Raw genomic sequence first — 10,583 nt, forward strand, 5'->3', positions numbered from 1 at the left:
ATGCTCGCTCTAAGCTCGAAGTACCATTTGTATAAATAAGAATCCCCTTCTTTAGAGCTTTTTTTTGTTTTATATTTTATCTACCATGAACCCACTTGGTAGTAAGGAAATATATTTTGCAAGAAGGTTGGCTTATATAGGTGAATCTATGGAAGGTCATCATTAACGATTTTTTTTTCAAATATTCTTTTTAGGTCAGTAAAATCTCTTACTCTCTTTTTTCTTCACTGGTACTAAATACTATATGGTTCGGTTCGTTAGCAAATTTATTAATAGAGATTAATCGTTTATTTCCGGATCTTTTCGTGACCTTATTAATTTAACCATAATTTTTTTTGTGTAAATGTTAAAGTCGATTAAAGTAAAAAATCGATTTTGACTAAGCTCTATTTAAACATTATCTATTAAAGTCAAAATCGATTCTTTCTTTTATACCTTATATAGGTTAAAAAAAGGTATAAATTTTTTTTGGCTCAACATCAACTATTCATTAACGAAGATAATACATCCAAATCAAAGGTACTTAACATTCCCCTCTAAAGAATTGGATCAAATGCAATGAGTCGATCAAGTAAAACCCTGAATCACTAACGGATCCAACACTACCTAATTCGAGAAACATTGCATTTTCCTACTACAGCGAGATAGATAACACACCACAACTCGGTGTGAAATCATCTCTTAAACTACCTAAAAAAAACCCTAATGACACAAGAACAACTACTAGCACAAAGAAGACCAAATCCTATACTGAACAACAATTCAAATCCAAGCTATTAGAACCTCAAGATCGGCGATTAGAACATCTTCCAACAGCATCAACACCCAGTGGCAAAAAATCAGAAAAGCTTGGTATCTCCGGCTTTCATTGTTCCGGTCCTCAACCAAAAAACAGACCATACATCCGACAAACCGAACAAGAGACGCAAAGCAAACCAGCAAGAGAAAAGGCCTCTCCGAACTTATCTCGCAAATCCAGAATACTAATCAACTAAAGATAAGAAACTAGAGCACATATTAGCATAACTTCACCTCACGGTGCCTTCTCGGATTGGCCACATCGCATCTGCCTTATTATCTCGCTTCTTAGCTGGACTGACACCAGAAAATTGAGGAAGCTCTTAAGAATGCCGTCTTAAAGGATATCCTCAAATCTCGGCCACATACATACACAGAATATGATAAGTTATAAAAAAACTATAAAAATTTGAAATTATGAATTATAAAAAAAGAGGTGAGTTTTTTTTGTGAAACTAGTTTACTAAAAAAATGAAAAAAAATGAAATAATAAATCATTATCTAATTCATAATATATATGAAATATTAATATATTTAAATGATATTAGCGAAATGATCAAATGTGATATCAAATAAATTGTCATATGTTTATTTTTTAAATCTTCATTATTTGATATTAATGAAATCATCAATTGTTTATTTCATAAAAAGTATTCAAATATGAAATACATGAGACATAGTATTCAATTCATCCATCAAAAAAAAATGTTTCTAAATCATAATCGATTTAATATGTGTTGCTATTTCTTCTCAATAATTTTTTGTGAGAAGGTTAATAAGCCAAAAGCAAAGAAATCAAAACCGTGAAACCTCTTAATAAAGTCAAAACGTTGATTTTTGTTAGCTGTTAGGATTAGTGTTTCTAACCATCAAAAATAAGTTGTAACCAGCATCTCTAACCGCTTTCTTCATCCGTGATATCCAACAACTTTCTCCAAACGATTTGTTGATTGGTGATCATTGGAACAATTTGTTTGCAAACAGTGTTTGGTTGCTTCTAATCATACTCAATAAAGCTTACGTAACACAAAGGTTACATGGCCATTAGTAAAATATCCATTTTTCTATTGCTCTAATTCTCGTCGTCAAAGTTGTCTTGATCTTTTTTCTTGATACCAAAAGACACTTTACGTCGGTGGTTTTCTATTAATCTACTTGGTTTGAATTTGTTTCAGTAATAGATTTATATCAAATTTGTTTTTTTTTCATTTTTTTCATTTCTCTACCATGGTCGCCAAGTCGTTAGTTTGTATCGAAACTGTTAGTCCATTATTTATATTTGGTTACTTCAAAAATACACAACTGACAAAATAATTAATTACATTTTGTCAATGTTATGGATGAAGATAATGAAGATAAGAAGTTTTATGTCTTTTGTGTGCAAAATGTCTTAAATATATTTAATTATATTAATTAGTTATATTTAATAATCAGTGCTATAGATGAATATAATGGAGGTAAAAAAAAAAAAGATGAAAATAATGAAGATAAGAAGTTTTATATAATGGATGAAAGTAATCATTTGATATGATTTTATCAAAATAGTAAAATGGTGACAAGAAATCCTAGATCTGGCTAGCACAACCAGAGAAAGATTGCGTAAAATTTCATATGGGCATCGTATCAATGTTTTCAAATATGATGTTGACAAACTTGCTCATGTATTTTTTACGATTGTGATCTGCGGAGGACTTTGCAGCACAAACGTCCCAGTTTTGAACACGTTTTAACTAGGTTCAATGCTGATGACTTTCTGGTACATAAATTTTTTTCTGGCATTCGGTTATGTAATGGACAAGATATTAACGTATTTTGATTATGAGTTTGATGAAATATTTGATTAATTATATTTTATACAAGTATTTGATTTATTGTCGATAAAATATGGTGATGGAACATATATATATATATATATATATATATATATATATATATCAAAGTATTAATTTATATGTATATATATATATATATATCAGTTTATTCATTTGAATCTAGAAAAATCTTAGTTTTTTCTAATAATTATATTATTATGAACTAAAAATAACATTCAGATATAATGTAAACTTATGCATAACAAAACTTAAAATGAAGATAATTTTATTTTATAATTTATCGAATATAAGATATCAATATTATAGAAAAAAATTAATTGAAAATTTTTATTTATCACAGAAAATATTAGCTACTTATTAAAAATATGTGTGTCGTGTTGAAGAGAAAAAGTTTCTTATGTAGTTCTTTACTAAGAATAAATTCTAAAGAAATTTAACTTCAAAACTAATAACTTTTTATTATTATTTTTTTAATTATGAGTCTCTAATGTAGAGTGCTAATCTCTGAACCTCAAGTGGTTTTAGTCAAAGAAAATAGTAATGATTTAGCTGCTCATGCTTTAAAAAACAAAGATTAACATGCAAAACTGTTATAGCTATTAAGACATATATGACGAGAAGTTACGATATTTAATTATTTATAGTATAATTTCTAATATTAAGAACTTGAAAAATATAAGAACACCTTTCTTATTAGATTTAGAATACTCTCTCAAAAACTAAATCTCTCTTTCTCTCAAGTCTTATGAAACACCTCGCCATGGACTCTTATATTTATAGGTTTACATTTTTCCTAAACCTATTAGAATTACCATTAAACAACTTAATGATAATAGGAACTTTTCCTTTTCCTAATCTATCTCTTTTGGCAACTTCCTAGGAGATAACTTTTTCCTCAAGTTGGAATTATCCAACAGAATTCATCAAACTATAACTCTTCAAAGCTTATGATTTGATGAAAAGTTGGCAAAATTGGCTATGAAGAATTTCGATATCTTTTGCTATAAATTCTCATGTAATCGCAAGGTAAACTCACACTTTTTTATTGATTCGACAAGCCGATTTAACCCAATGTGTCCAATACTCATTTATGTACACCGAGATTTCGAGATACTGAGTAGCACCAAGTTCTTCACCAATTTGCCATCCCCTCGTTATCGACAAGTTCTTTTATCGGGCCAAGAGTGGTGAGGCAAGTGCACTAATAAGCATCATTATACTAATCGTGAGACTTCGAGTCAAAAGGTCAATAAGGCAAATTCGATTGAAAGTTGCACTAATTAATGAAGATCATTATAGCTTGGAATTTTTTGGTTAGTAACCTACAACACTTCCATGATACGTGGTAACGTGGGAATGTTGATAATTCAGAAGCGAATCAAGGCAACAACGGCTTTTCTTACTCCAAAATCTTAAAAAAAAAGAAAAGGTTAAAAATTAAAATTGTTATATTTATTTAAAGTATCATATCAAATGTTTAAAAACGTAAAAGAATATTATTTAAAATTAGGGAATATTTAATTGACCGAACTAAGTGATTTTTTATACAAAATAATTTATTAAAATGTAATTATTTTTCAGTATATGAAAAATATTTGTCTCTATCAAAAGTATTTGTTAAAATGTAAGAAAAATTACTGCAAAAATCATCTTTAAAACACACAAAAATGTAATACAATTATCTTCAAAACTTGAAATCTGGTATTTCATTACTTTCACGTCGTGCTCGGGATGCTTATGTGGCTCTCGGCGTGTCTCAGCACAACACGTTTGCCAATACGAGATCCTCAGTGGTTCGGGAGGAATCACATGCCTATGTGAGATGGGAACGGGTGGCTGGATTGGAAGAGCGCTTTCTAAAACAAAAGTCTAAGCTACACTGGCTTAAGGTTGGCGATAGGAATAACAAGTTTTTCCACAACAGTATCCAGGAGAGACAAGCGCTCAATTCCATTCATGATGTTCTAACCCCTGACGGTCACACACTTACAGAACTTGGTGATATCAAAGCGGAAGCGGTCCATTTTTTCACAGAACTTCTCACTTTGGAGCCATCGAGTTTTACTAGTGCATCTCCTGAGTTTATCACTGATTTGATCACATTTCAATGTTCTCCTCATGACCAGAACCAGCTTACTGCAGCAGTCACTGAGGATGAAATTAAGTATGTTATTTTTTCGATGCCTGCAGACAAATCGCCTGGTCTGGATGGTTCCACATATGAGTTCTTAAAGGCAGCATGGGACATTGTTGGTAAAGAGCTCATCCTTGTTGTTCAATCCTTTTTTGGTTATGGTTTTCTTCCCAAGGGCCTAAACACAACCGTCCTTGCTCTGATCCCCAAAAAGATTTATGCTCGGGCAATGAAAGATTAAAAACCAATCTCTTGTTGTAATGTACTATATAAAGCCATTTCTAAGATTCTTGCGAATCGACTTAAGCAAATCTTGCCTCAGTTTATTGCTCCAAATCAGTCTGCGTTCATCAAGGATAGATTATTGATGGAAAACTTACTCCTTGCGACTGAGCTTGTGAAAGACTATCATAAAGCTGACATCTCCTCACGATGTGCTATGAAGCTTGACATTTACAAGGTGTTTGATTCAGTACAATGGTATTTTATCCTCAATATTTTTACTGCTTTGAACTTTCCCCCTCAGTTCATTCACTGGATTCATCTTTGCATCTCTACCGCTTCCTTTTCTGTTCAAGTGAATGGGAAATTGACGGGTTTCTACACAAGCAAGCGAGGGTTGCGTAAATATTGTTCTCTCTCACCCTACCTCTTTGTCATGTGTATGAACGTTTTGAAAAAGATGTTGGATAGGTCTGCTGTGAACAGAGAATTTGGTTTTCATCCAAAGTGTAAAAACCTGCAGCTCACTCATCTATGTTTTGTTGATGACATCATGGTGTTTTTGGATGGTAAAGCTAGCTCGCTGGACCAAATATTGAGCCTCTTTAATGAATTTGCAGACCTCTCAAGTTTGCAGATTAGCTTGGACAAATCCGCTCTTTTTTTGGCGGGTGTTGCACGTTCAGTTCGGGAAGAACTTCTTCAGTGGTTTCATTTTGCAGTAGATATTCTACCTGTCCGGTATTTGGGATTACCTCTCTTAACCAAACAAATGTCTCTGGATGATTCCCTCCCTCTGCTTGAGAACATACGTTCCTATATACGATCTTGGAAGTATTGGTTCCTTTCATATGCAGGCCGCCTGCAACTACTTAGCTAAATCATCTACAGCTTGACAAATTTTTGGATCTCGGCTTTCCGTTTACCTAGTGGGTGCATTGTAGATATTGAACGGATCTGCTCAGCTTTCCTCTGGTCTGGTCCTATTTTAAACACCAAAAAGGCTAAAGTTGCTTGGCGTGATGTGTGTAGACCTAAAGCTGAAGGCGGTTTGGATCTCAAATTGATTTTGGAAGCTAATAAGGTCAGTTTTTTTAAGCTTATTTGGCGTCTTGTCTCTGCTAGATCCCTTTGGGTGGATGGGTAAAACTGGAGCTTTTGCGTGATGAGTCTTTCTGGTCTGTCAAGGGGAATACAAACTCAGGTTCATGGATGTGGCGGAAACTACTCAAATATCGACTGTCAGCGAGAGACTTCTTCCGCAAGGAAGTGCGGAGTGGTACTAACTCCTCTTTCTAGTTCGATCATTGGTGTGCCCTAGGTCCTTTCAACGTTGCTTTAGGGGACTCTGGGTTCATTAGTCTTGGTATACGTCGTACTGCTACGGTCGCCGAGGCCCTTGGTCATAGACGACGTCGACACCGTTTGGTTATTTTGAATCAGATTGAGGACATACTAGACAAAGTTCGGGCTTTGCAGCATGGTGATGGGGCAGATGTTTCTCTTTGGCTAGGACTGGGAGATAAGTTTCGTCCTCAGTTCCTCACCAAAGAGACATGGTCTCAAATTCGTTATTCGGGGCTTCCACAGTATTGGTCAAAGGCGGTTTGGTTCTCCAACTCAACCCCAAAGTATGATTTCCTCACTTGGTTGGCTGCTCTCAATCGTCTAACCATGTGCAATTGCATGTCTGGCTGGACGGGGGTGGTCTCAACACAATGTGTTCTCTAGTCTGATCCGTGGGAGACGCGGGATCATTTGTTCTTCACTGGTTCGTACTCATCCAATGTGTGGGTAAATCTAGCAAGTCCCTTCTTGCAGACGCTCTGTTTCCTATGTTTTGACTTAAAACTATTTACATCTTTAAGGTTGCAAATATTGTAAAGGCAGAATGTTATTTTTAGGTGTGAATAAATTTAACATTCATTCAAAAATAACAATAAAAACAATGAAGTAAAAGCCGCCAAGAAAAAAAAATCCAGATCTGAGGTCGGACTGCGGTGGCTTCTCTATCACCGACTCCGGCCTCTTCTTTCTCTTCTGCTTTAGTTTTTTTTCGTCTCACTGTTTGTCTAGGTAAGATCGGTTCAATTTTAAGTATAGGCTGTGACAGTTTTAGTGATGTTTGTCGATAAGTATTTCATCTTCTACCACTGTTGGAGAGTTTGATCAGGCAAGGTCTCTCCGGTTTTAGAAGATTAGCTTTCGTAATCTCCTGGCTGTTTTGGATAGTTTGTCGGATTTCCCCATTACAGTGTTATTTTGATCGTTTGTTTGATAGTGGAGATGTTTAGACCTGCTACTTCTTTGGAGATTCTCTGATTCACTTTGGTTCACTCTGGTTTGATCTTCTACCCTTCTTGATCTTTCAAGATTGGTGTTACCCAGTTTGGATTTTTCGCTCTTCAACTCTGCAATTTAGATATGATCGAGATCTATTCCTATGGTGTGGCTTCTATCTAGGTGGTTATTTGTCACCTTGAGTTCGACATCCCCGTACCTGGAAAAAAGTGTGTGGAACTTGAAGTAGTTCTTCTTGCTGGGTTATGAAGCACACTCTTAGGAGTTCTATTACGGTTCCAGTTAGGCAGTTTGGCTTCTCAAGAAGAGGATTTGTGTGTTGATGGTTGGCCGAGGGCATCTTCGATATGTCTCTATTTTTTCAGTTTCATTCGGTCTTTGGTTTGTAATTGTTAGGGAATTCCTCTTCTATCATTGTATCTTTTAGCCTTTTTGTGTTTGTTTCCTTTTGTTTGGGAACATTAGACTCTGGGATATTTACTTCTTCTGCCAGCTTTAGACTCTGGGGATTTTTTTTTTCTGCCAGCTTATGTTTGTATTTTACAAGGTTTCACTTTGGTTTATTAATAACTAGATGAGGACCCGCCCGATGTGTGGGTTTAAAGTTTTATAAATGAAATTAAATTTATTAAAATTTGTTGTATGTTGTATATAAATTTTATTTTTGTTATAATACACTGATTTATATCTATTTACAAATCTTTTATGTATGTTACAATTAAAAGTATATTTTTTACACCTAAATGTACTCTTGTATGTTACAAAAATATTATTTATCACCATCTAGAAACTGTCTATATAAACACATTAAGCTAAGTATATTACTTTCACTTCTGCATAGTTTTTTAATTATTAAAATTGTTGGTTCAAAAATTTTTGAAGAAAAAATATATTATATAATATATTAATTAATGATGTATCATCACAATAATGTTTGACAACCATGGAGAAAAAATCGGCTCCGCCTTCATCCCTTATGGGGAGAACCTTGTGTCCAACCTCCTCCACCATGGAGAGATTTTGGCTCCGCCTTTCTCCCTTGGAGAGATAACCTTGCTTCCAATCTCCTCCACCTTCTTCTCTTGCGGAGATAACTTTGTGTCCTACCTCCTCTACCATAGGGAGAACCTCGGCTCTGCCCTCCTCTTCTGTGGAGAAAATATGTTCACGTCTTTTTGCTATCTCAAAATGGCTTGTTTCGACAACCAATGAAAGTAAAAACAATTTTCTAACTTCACAAAAAAATCTTTTGATAGTAACTAATGTTAAATTTTCCAATGTATTCGTGATAGTAACTATGCCAAAGTGAAAGTAAAATAGTTGGCTTAATGTGTTTATAGATAACATAATATACTAATCAATGATGTATCATCACAATAATGTATGACCGCCATGGAAAAAACCTTGGCTCCGCCTTCATCCCTTATGGAGAGAACCTTGCGTCCAACTTCCTCCATCATGAAGAGAACCTTGGCTCCGTCTTCCTCCCTTGCAGAGATAACCTTGCGTCCAACCTCCTTCACCTTCCTCTGTTGGGTAGATAACCTTGTGTCCAACCTTCTCCACCAAAGAGAGAACCTAGGCTCTGCCCTCATCCTGTGTGGAGAGAAAATGTTCACGTCTTTTTGCTATCTCAAAATAGCTTGCTCCGACGACCAATAAATGTCAAAACCTTTTTCAATCGTCACAAAATCTTTTGATAGTAACTAATGCTAAATTTCTCAATGTATTCGTGGAAGTGTCTTTGACACACCGTGATGTAGCCTCTGTCTCTGTAACGCTTCAACCGCCACATTGTTTAGTGAGCCCATGTCTACTCTCAGTCCATGGGCCCACCTTCCCAAGTGGGCCCTACATCTATTCCCGGCTTGTGGACCAACCCATATTCGATGGCCGGTTTGTTACATCTGGGAGTCTTTAAAATCTTGATTACCGACCTTACAAATCAACAAAAGATATTTTTTTGTGTTTTGTCCTCACTCGCACAATTTCGACAATCACTTCCAGAAAGGTCACCCATCATGAAATTCTCTCAAGACCCTTGACTGAAAAAAAAAGTGCATTTTGGTGATGTATGTGGCTAAATCAATTCTTTTAAACATTTCCGCAAACCAGGGTGTCAGAGTCTTTGAGCTCATATGGATCTATCAACAACGGTTTTTTTCCAATCTATTTATCTATGTTTGTTGTACGCTTGTGTTTGATTAGCTTATTTTATTAATTCATTAGGTTGATGAGCTTTTATTCGTTATCTCCCTTTGAGATTGAATGAATAATGGTAACAATTATGTTTGCAAAAAAAAAAAAAGGTTATGACTAACCAATCAAGGTTGAGAAATTGAAAGAAAATTAATTTGGCATAATTAAATAAACAATAGTAAATTATAAACATGTTAATATACGAATCCCAAATCATTCAAAGATTAAAATATAAATTAAAACAATCTAAAAATACTACAATAAATTTTTAAATACAGTATTAGAAAAAGAAGACTTATTAATCTTTTTTTTTTGTCAACATATTAATCTTACCTATTCCCAACTGAAAAAGGAGAAAGTAGTAGAAAATTTTGATTTAAGAAAATAAGAAAAATTTACCTTCCTATTAAAATATATTCCCAATTAAACAAAGTTGAAAGCAATGTTTTTGAATAAATTATTTAAATATGAGGCGATCTATGATTATATTGAAGTGAGTACAAAATTTAGAATTAATAATTAAAAGTATATTTTCCTTAATCTTTTTCTCTATTTTTTTCAAGAATTAATCACTTCAAATTAAAAATAAGTAAATAATATTATAATTTCAAGTTTTATGAAATATATATATATATATAATCTCTTCATAATTATTTTTTAAAACTTTGTTTTTCTAAATTCTGAAATCTTTTTTTTGTTGTAATCAAATTCTTCTTATTAAATATTTACACATGTCAAAATCTCAGATTGATAATGATATATCATGGTTTTTGTGGTTTTCAACCATGATATAAGGAGTCTTTTAGAGTCTTTTGAATTGTTTTCTAGGATGTTTTTGAGTCTTTGCAGGTTTTCTAGGACTTTGGCACAGAAGAAGCAAAGTGGAACAATTTGGATCATTTTGGAGCATAAATCTCGAAGAATCAATTAGGACTCGGATCAAAACAAGGGCATCGATCGACACCCTCTTCAGCCGATGAAGAATCACAAAATTGGAAGTTTTACAATTTTACCCAAAGTTTTCCTAAATTGAAACACAAGTCCCTGACGTGTTTTAGGACATATATATATATATATATATATATATATATATATAT

This window comes from Camelina sativa, chromosome 10 (assembly GCF_000633955.1).
Source record: "Camelina sativa cultivar DH55 chromosome 10, Cs, whole genome shotgun sequence".
In the NCBI taxonomy this organism is placed as follows: domain Eukaryota; kingdom Viridiplantae; phylum Streptophyta; class Magnoliopsida; order Brassicales; family Brassicaceae; genus Camelina; species Camelina sativa.